At 42.2% G+C, this 16,813-nt stretch overlaps 1 pseudogene; it reads right to left on the reverse strand.

Annotated features, from left to right (window-relative positions):
- Positions 1-4,615: 4,615 nt before the first annotated feature.
- LOC111529474 lies at positions 4,616-15,506 on the reverse strand (annotated as a pseudogene).
- Between the last annotated feature and the right edge of the window lie 1,307 nt (positions 15,507-16,813).

A 16,813-nucleotide genomic window follows, 5' to 3' on the forward strand; every position in this document is an offset into this window, starting at 1 on the left:
GAAGCAATTCTCCTGCCCCAGCCTCCCGAGTAGCTGGGATAACAGGTGTTTGCCACCACCCCCGGCTAATTTTTGCATTTTTAGTAGAGATGGAGTTTCACCATGCTGGCCAGGCTGGTCTTGAACTCCTGACATCAGGTGATCCTCCCGCCTCAGCCTTCCAAAATTCTGGGATTATAGGCATGTATGTGTTCATCCTTTTAAATATCTGTGGGTAGCACTTAACTTTAAAAGGGTACTACTTAAACTATTGAATGATTTTAGTATGGATTGAATGACTTTGCTCGGGCCTCAATTTTAATTTCCTTCATTAGAGGAAAAAAAAAAATGCAGGTTGAATATCCCTCATCCAAACTGCTTGGATCCAGAAGTGTCTCAGATGTTTTTACATTTTTGGATTTTCGAATATTTGTATTATACTTGCTGGTTGAGCATCCTGAATTCAAAAATCCATAATCTTCTGTAGGTTGCCTGTTCACTCTGATGGTAGTTTCTTTTGCTGTGCAGAAGCTCTTTAGTTTAATTAGATCCCATTTGTCAATTTTGGCTTTTGCTGCCGTTGCTTTTGGTGCTTTAGACATGAAGTCCTTGCCCATGCCTATGTCCTGAATGGTACTACCTAGGTTTTCTTCTAGGGTTTTTATGGTATTAGGTCTAACATTTAAGTCTCTAATCCATCTTGAATTAATTTTCATATAAGGAGTAAGTAAAGGATCTAGTTTCAGCTTTCTACTTAAGGCTAGCCAATTTTCCCAGCACCATTTATTAAATAGGGAATCCTTTCCCCATTTCTTGTTTCTCTCAGGTTTGTCAAAGATCAGATGGCTGTAGACTTGTTGTATTATTTCTGAGGACTCTGTTCTGTTCCATTGGTCGATATCTCTGTTTTGGTACCAGTACCATGCTGTTTTGGTTACTGTAGCCTTCTAGTATAGTTTGAAGTCAGGTAGCGTGATGCCTCCAGCTTTATTCTTTTGACTTAGGATTGTCTTGGCAATGCGGGGTCTTTTTTGGTTCCATATGAACTTTAAAGCAGTTTTTCCAATTCTGTGAAGAAACTCATTGGTAGCTTGATGGGGATGGCATTGAATCTATAAATAACCTTGGGCAGTATGGCCATTTTCACGATATTGATTCTTCCTATCCATGAGCATGGTATGTTCTTCCATTTGTTTGTGTCCTCTTTTATTTCATTGAGCAGTGGTTTGTAGTTCTCCTTGAAGAGGTCCTTTACATCCCTTGTAAGTTGGATACCTAGGTATTTTATTCTCTTTGAAGCAATTGTGAATGGAAGTTCATTCATGATTTGGCTCTCTGTCTGTTACTGGTGTATAAGAATGCATGTGATTTTTGCACATTAATTTTGTATGCTGAGACTTTGCTGAAGTTGCTTATCAGCTTAAGGAGATTTTAGGCTGAGACAATGGGGTTTTCTAAACATACAATCATGTTATCTGCAAACAGAGACAATTTGACTTCTTCTTTTCCTAACTAAATACACATTATTTCTTTCTCTTGCCTGATTGCCCTAGCCAGAACTTCCAACACTATGTTGAATAGGAGTGGTGAGAGAGGGCATCCCTGTCTTGTGCCAGTTTTCAAAGGGAATTTTTCCAGTTTTTGCCCATTCAGTATGATATTGGCTGTGGGTTTGTCATAAATAGCTCTTATTATTTTGAAGTGCGTTCCATCAATACCGAATTTATTGAGCATTTTTAGCATGAAGGGCTGTTGAATTTTGTCCAAGGCCTTTTCTGCATCTATTGAGATAATCATGTGGTTCTTGACTTTGGTTCTGTTTATATGCTGGATTACGTTTATTGATTTGCAAATGTTGAACCAGCCTTGCATCCCTACAGAATGGGAGAACATTTTTGCAATCTACTCATCTAACAAAGGGCTAATATCCAGAACCTACAAAGAACTCAAACAAATTTACAAGAAAAAAACAAACAACCCCATCAAAAAGTGGGCAAAGGATATGAACAGACATTTCTCAAAAGAAGACATTCATACAGCCAACAGACACATGAAAAAATGCTCATCATCACTGGCCATCAGAGAAATGCAAATCAAAACCACAATGAGATACCATCTCACACCAGTTAGAATGGCAATCATTCAAAAGTCAGGAAACAACAGGTGCTGGAGAGGATGTGGAGAAATAGGAACACTTTTACACTGTTGGTGGGATTGTAAACTAGTTCAACCATTATGGAAAACAGTATGGCGATTCCTCAAGGATCTAGAACTAGAAGTACCATATGACCCAGCCATCCCATTACTGGGTATATACCCAAAGGATTATAAATCATGCTGCTATAAAGACACATGCACACGTATGTTTATTGCAGCACTATTCACAATAGCAAAGACTTGGAATCAACCCAAATGTCCATCAGTGACAGACTGGATTAAGAAAATGTGGCACATATACACCATGGAATACTATGCAGCCATAAAAAAGGATGAGTTTGTGTCCTTTGTAGGGACATGGATGCAGCTGGAAACTATCATTCTCAGCAAACTATCACAAGAACAGAAAACCAAACACTGCATGTTCTCACTCATAGGTGGGAACTGAACAATGAGATCACTTGGACTCGGGAAGGGGAACATCACACACCAGGGCCTATCATGGGGAGGGGGAAGGGGGGAGGGATTGCATTGGGAGTTATACCTGATGTAAATGACGAGTTGATGGGTGCTGACGAATTGATGGGTGCAGCACACCAACATGGCACAAGTATACATATGTAACAAACCTCCACGTTATGCACATGTACCCTAGAACTTAAAGTATAATAATAATGGAAAAGAAGTGTGTCTAGTTCAAAGGGGGAAAACTGTCAATAACATTTTTAGTGCAGTATTAAATATGAGCTATACAACCCTTCCTAAGTGCCAAAGGCACACACAGACACACACACACACACACACACACACAAAGAATACAAATCACTAGAACCAAGAAATGTAGTAAATACATTCTGCTACATATGGTAAACACAGCCTACAATGTGGAAGAGATTAGAAAATAAACAGGGAAATGAAACTGTTTTTATTAATTTGCATCACTACCCACCAAAACCAATCAACATAATAAAAGATTATAACACTGAATGTAAAAAACAATCCAACAGTCCAGAGCGATAGGCAAAAGTATTTAGTTGTATAAAATTAACTTTGGACAAAAATTAAAACTCAGGCAGAGAATGTTTTTTCTTCAACAACAGACACTTGCAAAAACAAAGGCATAGTAAAAATTGAGACAGAAAATTTCCAGTGTAGAGATATGAATATAATAATAGACACAGGCAGGGATGATTAATAAATGATAAAATGTTTAGAGGATGATCATTAGAATACAGGACATTTATACTTTTAAAAATCACTTTCCCAAATACTTCATTATAAGTAAGGTGTCTCTAAAAGACACCTAAAAGGGACAGATCTCCTAGACCCCTCCTTAACCAACGAACCAGTCCTGATATCATGATAATGGTGATGGACAAACTATATGTTCTCTGCCCACAGATGGGCTGAGGTTGGAAACTCACAGTATTGACTCTGTAGTGTTCCTAGCAAAACGTTTAGGCTGGATCTAATCATGAAGACATTTTCAGACAACTTCAGAATGTAGACCATTGAGCCAGAGAGCTGACCTGTCCTGTACAAACAAGTCCATGTCACCACAATCAATGACAACAACAAAAAGATGAGGAGTTATTTGGGGTTCAAAATAACTAAAGAAATGTAGCTACATTATCTTTTTACTTTTTTTGAACCCAAAATATCTCTTCTCCTTTTTGTTGTGTGATTCATGGTGACATGGACTGTGTGAAGGAGAAAGGTCAGTTGTCCTGCTCAGTGTTCTACATTCTGCAGTTGTCTGTGATTACCTCCTGTGAAACTCAGGCTAAGCATTTTCTGCAAGAATATGGCATTGTTCATATTCTGCACTGGCAGAGTCCTGGGTGGCATGCTGTCTCCTGCCAGTGTCTCCTGACTCCTGTTCTCTACAGGATGGAATTGAGAGGAGCAGGGCTAACACCTCTCGATGCTGTTTGTCCATCTATCTGTGGTCTTCCTAAGTATTGATGTCAACTGGAGGCTGAATGACTGTGGCTTCTCTAACCAAAGGAGCCTAGTGGGTTAACAATTGTCAAGAGCAGCAGTGGTTCTGAAACACAATCCTCAGCCAAGGATCCCTCCTCCTGTGTTACAGACGGATCAGCTAAAACAAACCAACACTGAAGATACAAAGAATGGGGTTAGGTTCATTGAAACCAGGGTAACACCTTTGAATGAGCTAAACACAAAGATGACACTGACCTTGAGCAGGTATAGAAGCTCAGAGACATGCCTGCAAAATGAAATCCCTGAGGAACTTTGTAGCTACCCAGAAATTAAAATGTCTGACAGATCACTCCCGGCATGTGCTGCATAGTCATGTGAATGTGTCACACCTAACAGGGTCCAATGTCTTCAGACTGAGCACAGGTTGCCACTGGCACAGTCTTAGAATAGGAATAGAGCCATGCCCACTGATCCATCCTATGTGCCTATAGGTCCTGCCTGCAGCAATGACATCTCTCAGCTTAGTAAGGACTGCTTAGTGTGGGAATATGACTCCCATCTGGAAGACCAGGTGGAGCCTTATCACTGTCAAAGTGAAAAACCTATTGTCCACGTCAAGGGCCAAGCTGACGTGCTGTTCCTCAAATGAGTAAAAGGTACTCGTATAGTGCTGGAATGAGTCAAGTAGTTCAAAGTAAGTTGAAGGAGTCGAATAACATCTATACAGTGAGTCCTGCAAGACTTCAGGCTCTTCCACTTCCATCATCACCCCATTGAGCCTGTAAAAGGAGACAAAACTAAAGAAGCAGTCAGGGAAAATCAGACACCACAGAGCTCCAACTAGATTTCAGGGGTAACCTAAGGAAGTGGTTAAAAAAGAAAAAGGATAGATCCATTAATGAGGTAAAAAAAAAAAAATTATTGCCTTTATGTTGGGACAGAACAGGGCCAGGCAGAAAACAATGAAAGAGAAAGACAGACAGAGAGAGAGAGAGAGAGAAAGTGAGCTCAGTGAATTGGCCAGGTGATACACCAATAAGGGAGTAAAAGGACACTCTGAGTTGGTGCCCTCATGACACACAGCAAACAGTGATCATGAAAGGAGTGAGCTCAATAGTTTTGCATAAAATGTGCTCAAAATTCAATGCAGTCACCATGAGAGTACAGCTTTTGAAGTATAGTCAACCTACGGTACGTTAATAAATGATAACGGGGGGAGGAAACGGAAACCTAAATGTCTACTGCAGTGAAAACCAACAGCAATGTCAGTAGGAGTAATTCAGCTTTCGTTGAAAACATGAAATCAAACACACTCTGGTTTCCCTGGATCTGTCATCTCCAGGTGTTAACACAGAATTAAGTGTCCACAATAGCTGAAAGTTACCTGGGGCATGGTGGGTTTTGATCTTCTTCCCCTTCTTGGTACTTGTCAATTTCTGAAATAAATTCAGACATGGACAGACGCATTAAGCTGATTCCCCTACACACATAACAATCCACTGTCTAATCCTCACACAGGGACCTCAGGCTCCTCAGCATAAGAATAGGACACTGTGAGAGATATATTTCAGGAGGCCTGAAGGCTGGTCATGATAGATTCCTTGGTTTTTGTCCCAGAAACTAAGGTAAAATGTCCCTATTCTGGTAGATCGTTATCCCAATATCATTTGTCCCAAGTTTGTGCAAACAGTTATGCCATATTTTTCCAATCAATTTAAAGCAAATGCCCTCAATGGTTTCTAGGAGAAAAATTGCAATCTTCAGCCCTTTCTCATCAAATACTCAGATTGTTCATGGTTGTGAGGATTTTTGACACTGAAATTAGGGTGAAAAAGGAAATCTACAAACCCTTGAGTCAAAATCATAGTTCTCTGAATTTGTCACATCTGCCCAGGTCCAGTGTCTTGAGAGTAGAATCAGAGTGCCACAGGCATGACCTGAGACTAGGAAGAGAGCCATGCTCACTGACCCATCCCATGTCTGGGCTTCCATGTAGAACTAGAGTTTCATTGAACCTTCGTGTGCCTATAGGTCCTCACTGTAGCAATGACATCTCTCAGCTCGGTAATGACCACTTGGAGCAGGAATATGATCTCTACAAGGAAGACTCAGTGGATCCTTATCACCTTCATAGAAAGGTACTCACCATCCACATCAAGAGAAAAGCCAATGTGTTATTCCTCCAGTGAGTAAAAGGAATTTCCGTAGGACTGGCATGAATCAGGCAGTTCAAGGTAATTGGAAGGAGTCAAATAATAACTATTCAGTGAGTCCTGCAAGACTTCAGGCTCTACTACCTCCAGCAGTTCCCTGCTGAGCCTGGAAAAAGTAGAAAAAGTAAATAATAAGCCAGGAGAAATCAGACACAACAGAGCCCCAACTAGATTTCATGGGTAGGATAAAGAAGTGGTTAAAAAAGAAAAAGGATAGATCCATTAATGAGATAAAAAATTATTGCCTTCATATTGGGACAGTAAAGGGCCAAATGGAAAAGAATGAAATAGAAAGAGAGAGAGAGAGCTCAGTGAACTGTCCAGGTGACACACTGATGAGGGAGTAACAGGACACTCTGAGTTAGTGTCCTCAGGACACATAGCATACAGTAATCATGAAAAGACTGTGCTCAATAATTTTCCATAAAATGTGCTCAAGATTCCATGCAGTCACCATGAGAATACAGCTTTTGAAGTATGGTCAGCCTATAGTAGGTTTGTAAATGATAAAGAGAGAAAGAAATGGAAATCTACTGCAATGAAAACCAACAGCAATGTTAGCAGGAATAGTTCAGGCTTGGTTGAAGAGATATAATCAATATTGTCAGCCCGCTCTGTTTTCCCTGAACCAGGAATCTCCAAGTGTCAACACAGAATTAGCTGTTCACAATTGCTCAAAGTTACCTGGGGCACGGTGGGCCTTGGTCTTCTCCCTCTTCTTGGTCCTTTTTAATTCCTGCAACAAATTCAGATAGGGACAGACAAAATAAGCCAATTCACCTAACCCATAACAGTCCACTGTCTAATCCCCACACGGGGACCTCAGGTTCCTCAGCATGAGAACAGGACAATGTGAAAGATATACATCAGGAGGTCTGAAAGTAGGTCATGATAGAGATTCTTTGGTTTGCATTTCAGAACCAAGGGTGAAATATCCCTATTCTGGTAGATTGTTATCCCAAAATCATTTATCCCAAGTTTGTGCACAGTTATGCCTTATTGTTCCCATCAATTCAAAGAAAATGTCCCAGATGATTTCTAGGAGGAAAGCTGCAGTATCCAGCCCTGTCTCATCAAATACCCAGCTTGCTCATGGTTGCAAGAAACTGAAATTAGAGTGAAGGAGGAAATCTACAAACCCTTGAGTCCAAATCATAGTTCTGTGAATTTCTTAAATCTGCCTGGGTCCAATGTGCTGACAGTGGGCTCAGGTTGCCACAGGCCTGGCTGGAGACTAGGAATAGAGCCATGCTCACTGACCCATTTCATGTCTGGGCTTCCAACTGAAACTACAGTTTCATTACAACCTATATGCTCCCATAGGTCCTGCCTGTGGCAATGACATCTCTCAGATCAGTAAGGGCCACTTGGAAGAGGAATATCACCCCTATCTGGAAGGGGTGGAGCCTTATCACCTTCATAGTAAGTTACTCACTGTCCACGTCAAGAGCCAAGCCAAGGTGCTGTTCCTCCAATGGGTAAAAGGCACTTCTGTAGGGCTGGCATAAGTCAGGCAGTTCAAAATAACCAGGAGGAGTTGAATAACATCTATCCAGTGAGTCCTGCAAGACTTCAGCTCTTTCTCATCCAGCAGCTCCCTGCTGAGCCTGGAAAAATAGGAAAAAGTAAAGAATAAGCCAGGTGGAATCAGAAACCACACAGCCCCAGCTAGATTTCATGGGTAACATAAGGAAGTGTTTGAGAAGAAAAAGGACAGATCCATTAACGAGGTAACAAATTATTGCCTTTATGTTGGGATAGACCAGGACCAGGTAGAAAAGCATGAAAGAGAAACAGAGAGAGAAAGAAACACACACACGCGCACACACACACACAGACAGTAAGCTCAGTGAATTGGCCAGGTGACACACTGATACGGGAGCCAAAGGACACTCTGCATTTGTGCCTTCAGGACACACAGTGAACAGTGATCATGAAAAGAGTAGGCTCGATAATTTTGCATAAAATGTGCTTAAGTTTCCCTGTAGTCACCATGAGAATACAGCTTTTGAGGTATGGTCAACCTTCACTAGGTTAGTAAATGATAAGGGTAGAAAGAAATGGAAACCTAAACATTTACTGTAATGAGAACCAAAAGTAATGTTAGTAGGTGTAATTCAGACTTGTATGACAAGATGAAATCATTATTTTCAGCACGTACTGTTTTCCCTGGACTTGGCGTCTCCAGGTGTCAACATCAAATTAACTGTCCACAATTTCTCAGACTCACCTGGGACCTGTTGCCTCTGCTGGTGATACCCAGGCAAACAGGGTCTGGAGTGGACCTCCAGCAAACTCCAACAGACCTGCAGCTGAGGGATCCACTTGTTAGAAGGAAAATTAACAAACAGAAAGGAATAGCATCAACATCAACAAAAGGACATCCACACCAAAACCACATCTCTAGGTCACGATCATCAAAGACCAAAATAGTAGATAAAACCACAAAGATGGGAGAAACCAGAGCATAAAGGCTGAAAATTCCAAAAACCAGAAAGACTCTTCTCCTCCAAAGGAATACCTCACCAGCAAGGGAACAAAACTGGATGGAGAATAGTTTGACAAGTTGACAGAAGTAGGCTTCAGAAAGTTGGTAATAACAAACTACTCTAAGCTAAAGGAGGATGTGCAAACCCATTGCAAGGAAGCTGAAAACCTTGAAAAAAGGTTAGATGAATGGCTCACTAGAATAAACAGTGTAGAGAAGACCTGAAATGACCTGATGGAGATGAAAACTATGGCACAAGAACTACGTGATGCATGCACAAGCTTCAGTGGCTGATTTGGAAGAAAAGGTATCAGTGATTGAAGATCAAATTAATGAAATGAAGTGAAAAGAGAAGTTTAGAGAAAAAAGAGTAAAAAGAAATGAACAAAGCCTCCAAAAAATATGGGACTACATGATAAGACCAAATCTATGTTTGATTGGTGTACCTGAAAGTGACGGGGAGAATGGAACCAAGCTGGAAAACACTCTTCAGGATATTATCCAGGAGAACTACCCCAACCTAGTAGGGCAGCCAACATTCAAATTCAGGAAATACAGAGAATGCCACAAAGATACTCCTCAAGAAGAGCAACCCCAAGACATATAATTATCAGATACACCAAGGATGAAATTAAGGAAAAAATACTAAGGGCAGCCAGAGAGAAAGGTCAGGTTACCCACAAAGGGAAGCCCATCAGACTAACAGCCTATCTCTAGGCAGAAACCCTACAAGCCAGAAGACAGTGGGGGCCAATAGTCAACATTCTTAAAGAAAAGAATTTTCAACCCAGAATTTCATATCCAGGCCCACTTCACAACAGCTCCTGAAGGAAGCACTAAACATGGAAAGGAACAACCAGTACCAGCCACTGCAAAAACATGTCAAATTGTAAAGACCATCGATGGTAGGAAGAAAGTGCATCAACTAACAAGCAAAATAACCAACTAACATCATAATGATAGGATCAAATTCACACATAACAGTATTAACCTGAAATATAAATGGGCTAAATGTCCCAATTAAAAAAACACAGATTGGCAAATTGGACAAAGAGTCAAGATCCATCAGTGTGCTGTGTTCAGGAGACCCATCTCACATGCAGAGACACACATAGGCTCAAAATAAAGGGATGGAGGAAGATCTACCAAGCAAATGGAAAGCAAAAAAAAAGCAGGGGTTGCGATCCTAGTCTCTGATAAAACAGACTTTAAACCATCAAAGATCAAAAGAGACAAAGAAGGCCATTACATAATGGTAAAGGGATGAATTCAACAAGAAGAGCTAACTATTCTAAATATATATGCACCCAATACAGGAGCACCCAGATTCATAAAGCAAGTCCTTACAGACTTAGAAAGAGACTTAGACCCCCACACAATAATAATGGGAGAATTTAACACCCCACTATCAATATTAGACCAATGGACAGAAGCTTAACAAGGATATCCAGGACTTGAACTCAGCTCTGCATTAAGCAGACCTAATAGACATCTACAGAACTCTCCACCCCAAATCAACAGAATATACATTCTTCTCAGAACCACATCACAATTATTCCAAAATTGACCACATAGTTGGAAGTAAAGCACTCCTCAGCAAATATAAAAGAAGAAAAATCAGAACAAACTTCTCTCAGACCACAGTGAAATAAAATTAGAAATCAGGATTCAGAAAGTCACTCAAAACTGCACAACTACATGGAAACTGAACAACCTGTTCCTGAATGACTACTGGGTAAATAACGAAATGAAGGCAGAAATAAAGATGTTCTCAGAAACCAATGGGAACAAAGACACAATGTATCAGAATCTCTGGGACCCATTTAAAGCAGTGTGTAGAGGGAAATTTATAGCACTAAATGCCCACAAGAGAAAGCAGGAAAGATCTAAAATTGATACCCTAATATCACAATTAAAAGAACTAGAGAAGCAAGGCAAACAAATTCAAAAGCTAGCGGAAGACAAGAAATGACTAAGATCAGAGCAGAACTAAAGGAGATAGAGACACAAGAAAAACCCTTCAAAAAAATCAATGAATCCAGGAACTGGAAAAGATCAACAAGAAAACCCTGTTTGGCTAGTTCATCTGGCTCATCTGATTGCAAGTTCCTATCTTGAGAGGACTATGAAATTAAAACCAATACAAGTGCCACAAATAACACACATTGTTAATAAGGAAAATTTGTAACTGGGTGAATGGAAGAAATAGTTCTATTCATCACTTCCTCATTTTCCCTAAATCTACAATCTCCTGGTGTCACTACTGAATTAACAGCCCACAATTCCACAGACACTGGCCCTTTTTCTTGCTCTTCCTCATAATCACTTTCATTTTCTGTAAATAAATTCAGAAAAGAGGTCACACTAAGCAATTTGCACTTCACATATGACCAAATCACTGCATAATCATAGCACAAGAACATAACTATTCTCAGTGCAAGAATATGGATTCTGATAGGAATATTCTAGGGTGCCCTAGATTAAGTCTGGTGAGAAGTAGATGACCCTGCTTTCCAGACCCACAGGCCAAAATCTCCCTCTCCATGTAGACCATAATGCCATATTCCCTGCCTGAGTCAAAGTTAAACAAAATTTTTCCCCAAAAAAATCTCCGAAAACTGGTCAAACAATTTTCTAGGAGTGTTGTTGCAATGCTGACTTATATTACCAGGTAACATGGACATTAAATGTTTAGAGGCATCTACACATGAAACTTGACTGATAGATAAATTAGAACAACTCTTGCTTTAAAAAGAATCTGTGATTTGGGAGGCCAACACAGGTGAATCATTTGAGGTCATGAGTTCAAGACCAGCCTGGCCAATATGGGGAAACCCCATCTCTACTAAAAATACAAAAATTAGCCAGATGTGGTGGTGTGCACCTCTGGTCCCAGCTACTCAAGAGGCTGAGGCAGGAGAATCACTTGAATCTGGGAGGCAGAGGTTGCACCAAGCCAAGATGGTGCCACTGCACTCCAGCCTGGGTGACACAGCAAGACTCTATTGCAAAAAAAAAAAAAAAAAAAAAAAAATCTACGATGCTACAAAGAAACAACATTGGATCAGCCATTGCATTGATGGGGTGGAGAACCAGGGTCCAGCCTTACTTTATGGAAATATATTAGCAAAGTAAAGAAGAAAAGTTTCTGTCCTGATTTCAAGGTGACTGACTGCACAGCTAAGCAAGCTGACTTACAGGAGATCAAGATCAAAGCTGAGAGCAGTGAAGCCTGCAGAACAGTATTTCCAAATACAAAGGCAAGGCTGCCAGCTTCCTTAAAAAGGCATAGGAGTCCGTGGACATTGTTCAGGGACAGATGACTTAATCACAGATGACAAGAAATATTGAATCGGAGCTAGAGGCCTGACAGATACTTCCTGTGCATCTCCTGCACAGGTGACTATGAGATTGTCACACTTGCACAGGGTCTAGTAACTTGATACCGGGGACTGGCAGACAAAGGCATGACACGAGTTGAGAAAGACAAAAAAAAGCTCACTGTTATCTGTGTTTAGAATCTGATTGGAGTTCTTTATTCAAACCAATTTGTGTATATAGAGCCTGTCTTCAGAGTTTATCTTCCTCAGCCTAGACAGAGGTATGAGACACAAGGAATACAGAGGCTACCTGGGATAATTTGTACAGCATCCTCCCATTCATCACGAGAGGATGAGTCAATGACAGTTGAGTCGACTTTATTTTCCTCAAATGTGGTTTTGGTGTTTCTGTGTGGCTTGTTGGAGTCACAAGGGCTGTGGCTATTTGAACAAGGGACGGCACATGCCTCCAGTGAGTCCTCAGGGATTTCCCTTTCTTCAGCCTTCTGCACCTCCCTGATGAGCCAGGTGGGATAGACATTGACAAAAGATTAAACACAGAGGGATTGGACCCCAGGGAGTCCTAGCTAGTTTTGACAAGAGGCATTAAGAGAGTGGTCCCAGAAAGCAAACAGGAGGTTCCCTTTGAGAGGGAACAGGCAAACCTCCTCTCTCTGCAACAGACCATGGCTGCCATGGGAGCCAGAGAGGAAGAGAGCAACTGGTGTTCATTGCACTGGACAGATAGGAGCTGAGGAGGATGAAGACTCAGCTATCCCTGTATGATACAGACATGACGCTCAGCACACACAGAGAAACACAACAGCTGCTATATCCTGTGTCTAAGCTGGGTTGAATTTCACATACTGTGGCTAAGGGAATGCAGGCCTATCGGAAGAACCGGTTCCCGATGTTTAACGTAGGTTCTTTCTATTTCCTAAGTGTCTCAGCTGGGTTGAGAAATAAAAAGAGCACAAGAGAGAGAAATTTAAAGCTAGGTGTCCAGGACAGACATCACATGTTGGCAGGATCCGTGATGTTCCCCGAGCCATAAAACCAGCAAGTTTTTATTAGTGATTTTCAAAAGGGGAGGGAGTGTACAAATACGGTGTGGGTCACAGAGATCACATACTTCACAAGGTAATAAAATATCACAAAGCAAATGGAGGCAGGGCGAGATCAGAGGACCACCAGAGGAGGTGAAATTAAAATTGCTAATGAAGTTTCAGGCATGCACTGTCATTGATAACATCTTATCAGGAAACAGGGTTTGAGACCAGATAATCTGTCTCACCACAATTTATTAGGTGGGAATTTTCCTCCACTTAATAAGCCTGGGAATGCTATAGGAGACCGGGGCTTATTTCATCCCTTCGGCTTCAACCATAAAAGACGGGATGCCTTAAAAAGGGGCCCATCTATAAGCCTGCCTTCAGGGCACATTCTCTTTCTCAGGGATGTTCCTTGATGAGAAAAAGAATTCAGCGATATTTCTCCTATTTGCTTATGAAAGAGGAGAAATATAGCTCTGTTCCATCCAGCTCACCGGCAGCCATTTCAAAGTTCCCTCTCTTGTTCCCTGAACATCGCTGTTACCCTGTTCTTTTTTAAAGATGCCCAGATTTCATATTGTTCAAACACACGTGCTCCACAAAAAAATTTGCGCAGTTGATACAATCACAAGGTCCTGAGGTGACATTCATCCTCCTCAGTTTACGAAGAAGATGACAGGATTAAGAGATTAAAGTAAAGACAGGCATAGAAAAACACAAGGGTATTGATTGGGGAAGTGATAAGTGTGCATGAAATCTTCAGAATTTATGTTCAGAGACTACAGTAAAGACAGGTGTAAGAAATTACACAAGTATTAATTTGGGGAACTAATAAATGTCCATGAAATCTTCACAATTTATGTTCTTCTGCCATGGCTTCAGCTGGTCCCTCCACTCGGGGTCCCTGACTTCCAGCAACATAGGCCTTTGCCCTATCATAGCTGCCAGAGAGGGTGTGCCTCCTAGACCTTTTTCATATGTTACAATCCATTACTTACTCCTGAGTATTCAGTGTTACCTGGGGGCACATGATTCCTGTACTTTCTCAGCCTCCTCAACTTTAACATCTTCATCCTCACCTTCATCATTTTCTGTAAATATAGAAGTGTTCCTTCAGATATTTCCCACTTCACACTCTGCAAGCACAGTCAGCCCAATGTGCACAGAAACATGAACATCTAGGCATGAGTCATCGTTCAACTGAAATCTCTCATGTTTTATCTTTAACAAAATGCCCTGGCATGGTTTACAGATCCATCAGGCAATGCATTTCTGATCTGGAGGGCCACCATCAAGATGTGGCCAAATATTGAAAATACCTTTTGCTCCCCATATCACTGGAGGCTTGTGCAGCCTCTCTCTGGACTTTGGCAGCTGTCTCCCCCATCCTGCCACAGATCTGATTCCCAGGCACAGGCTTGGTGTCCTGTCATAGTTCGCATTTCGAACCTAATTCTTTCTCTTAGGAGAGGACAAACTTGTCCCACAGTCCTCTATGCATCAGGAGACTGCACAGGCCCCCCATGTGGCTTCTGCTGTGTTATTCAGGGACAGTCTCTCCATGGGGAGTGCTCCAGTCTGAAGCACTTCCTACCACCAAATGCCCCCACATCAACTGCCTTCTCCAACACCACACGGTGAGGGGCTTCGTCTCATTTTGAAAAGCAGTCATTAAGTGTTCCCACATTTGGATGTTTCAGACTCTTGCAAGAGACAATTTGCCTGCCTTTGCAGATGGAGATAGAGAAACTCAGGAAGGACAAATCACCCACTGACAGTTACAAAGAACATTGCTGAAGAGACAGCCTGGGAACCTTCGTTCTTAGTCCAGAGCTCTTTTCACTCTAACAAGTGCCCTCCTGTCACAGCCTCCTTCTTGTCCTTTAAAACCAGAGAGATGCTGCCTCTTGCTCCAAAGACCACCTTCCATCAAGGAAGGAAGGACATTTGCAATACTCTGACCTCCAACCCCATGGGTTTCCCATCTCTGTTCTTACCCAGGAAGTCCTGGTCATGTCATAGCCACATATGTTTAGTGGAAAAAACACCACCGATACAACTGTCATTGTGAAAGTATGCAGGTCTGGAGTCTCTCATAAGCCTGGGGTTTTGGGTCATCAGGGCCTATGGCCACCATACCTGGGCTAAGCTTTTGGATAAGGTGCTGTGCCAGCCTACACCCCTCAGCCAGCTATTCTTGGAGGTCCTGCCCTGGGACTTGTCTGGCTCATCTGGAGCAAGGAGGGCCTGGAGATGCTGATTCAGTGAGTGGGAGGCATCTCTCCCTTCCCATAACTTGTCCCTTAACTGGGTCAGCTCTCATTCCTGAGAGTGAACCAGGACTTGATATTGCCTAAGGTGAGACAGTAGAGAAAATGTAACAGTGGAAAGGGATGAGTGGTCAGTTCTAATATTGCAACAGAGATTTCTGAGACAATGTCCTCAAGGAGACCTCCAAGCAGAAGCTCAGCACATGTTTAAAGGAATGTCTGTGGCCAAGAGAAAGAATACAAAATGGTTTACAGCCTTCCTCTATATCAGAGAGGCCTCCTGTAAGATCCTCGATGATGTTCCATTAGTCTTTCTCTTCTGTAAACAAAAGTAGGTGTCTTCCTAATTCCGCTTCAAAAAGACATCCTTTCAGTTCCTCACTCTGGCCATGGACACTTCCATGTGAAAATATACACTGCATCTTGCGGTGACTAGATACAAAGTCATGTACAGAAATGAGGCCAGGTGCAGATGGGGTGGATTGAAAAAATGAAACAAGAAAAGAATGACAGGACCGAGAAGGCAACATTGATTGAGTGAAAGAATGAGAAGCCACAGTCCGTCAGGAGCTGATTGTCATTAAGTGTAAGTGGTGTGGTGAAGGCACAGCATTTTGAGTATACTGAATGCTGCTGGGTGGTTCCCACTTCTTTGGTTAATTTTGTGTCTCCACTCACTGCAAGCTCCGCCTCCTGGGTTCACGCCATTCTCCTGCCTCAGCCTCCCGTGTAGCTGGGACTACAGGCGCCCCGAAACAGCACCCCGCTAATTTTTGTATTTTTAGTGGAGACAGGGTTTCACCGTGTGAACCAAGATAGTCTCGATTTCCTGACCTTGTGATCCACCTGTCTCGGCCTCCTAAAGTGCTGGGATTACAGGTGTGAGCCACCGTGCCCGGCCTCAGAGAGTTATCTTGTTAGTTGTATAAGCCAGCCTCTCACAGGAGCTTTTACCTTTTTTGGGTGTCAACTTTGAGATTCTGATGTAAGCCACAGACCTCTTCCTCTGCCTGCAAGAACATCCACCCACAACCACCTGTTGACTGGTTTAGAGAACTCCTGAGCCTACAGCCGCGTCCACCTACAGGAGGAGGAGTAAAGCCCAGACCAGGGACAGGGTCAGAGCTGCGGTCACTCATCCAGGGATGGACAGCTCTGCATTCTTGGGAGGGCCCAGATACCCTCTTCTCTTGGAAGGCCAAGCCCAGAGCCTAGGTGGTCTTTGAACCCAAATAGACTTTGTGGTCTAGGGAATGAGAGACGCATTCACCAGGGGAAGAAATTGGGGATCTTGGTCCTGAGTTTGTGGGGCAGACTCTTGCCATTTTCCTCCCGCTTTCCCTGCCATGCCTTATTTGAAAAGAGGTCACTTCCATTTCAGTGAGCCAAG

The sequence above is a fragment of the Piliocolobus tephrosceles genome, unplaced genomic scaffold (assembly GCF_002776525.5).
Source record: "Piliocolobus tephrosceles isolate RC106 unplaced genomic scaffold, ASM277652v3 unscaffolded_31402, whole genome shotgun sequence".
NCBI lineage: Eukaryota > Metazoa > Chordata > Mammalia > Primates > Cercopithecidae > Piliocolobus > Piliocolobus tephrosceles.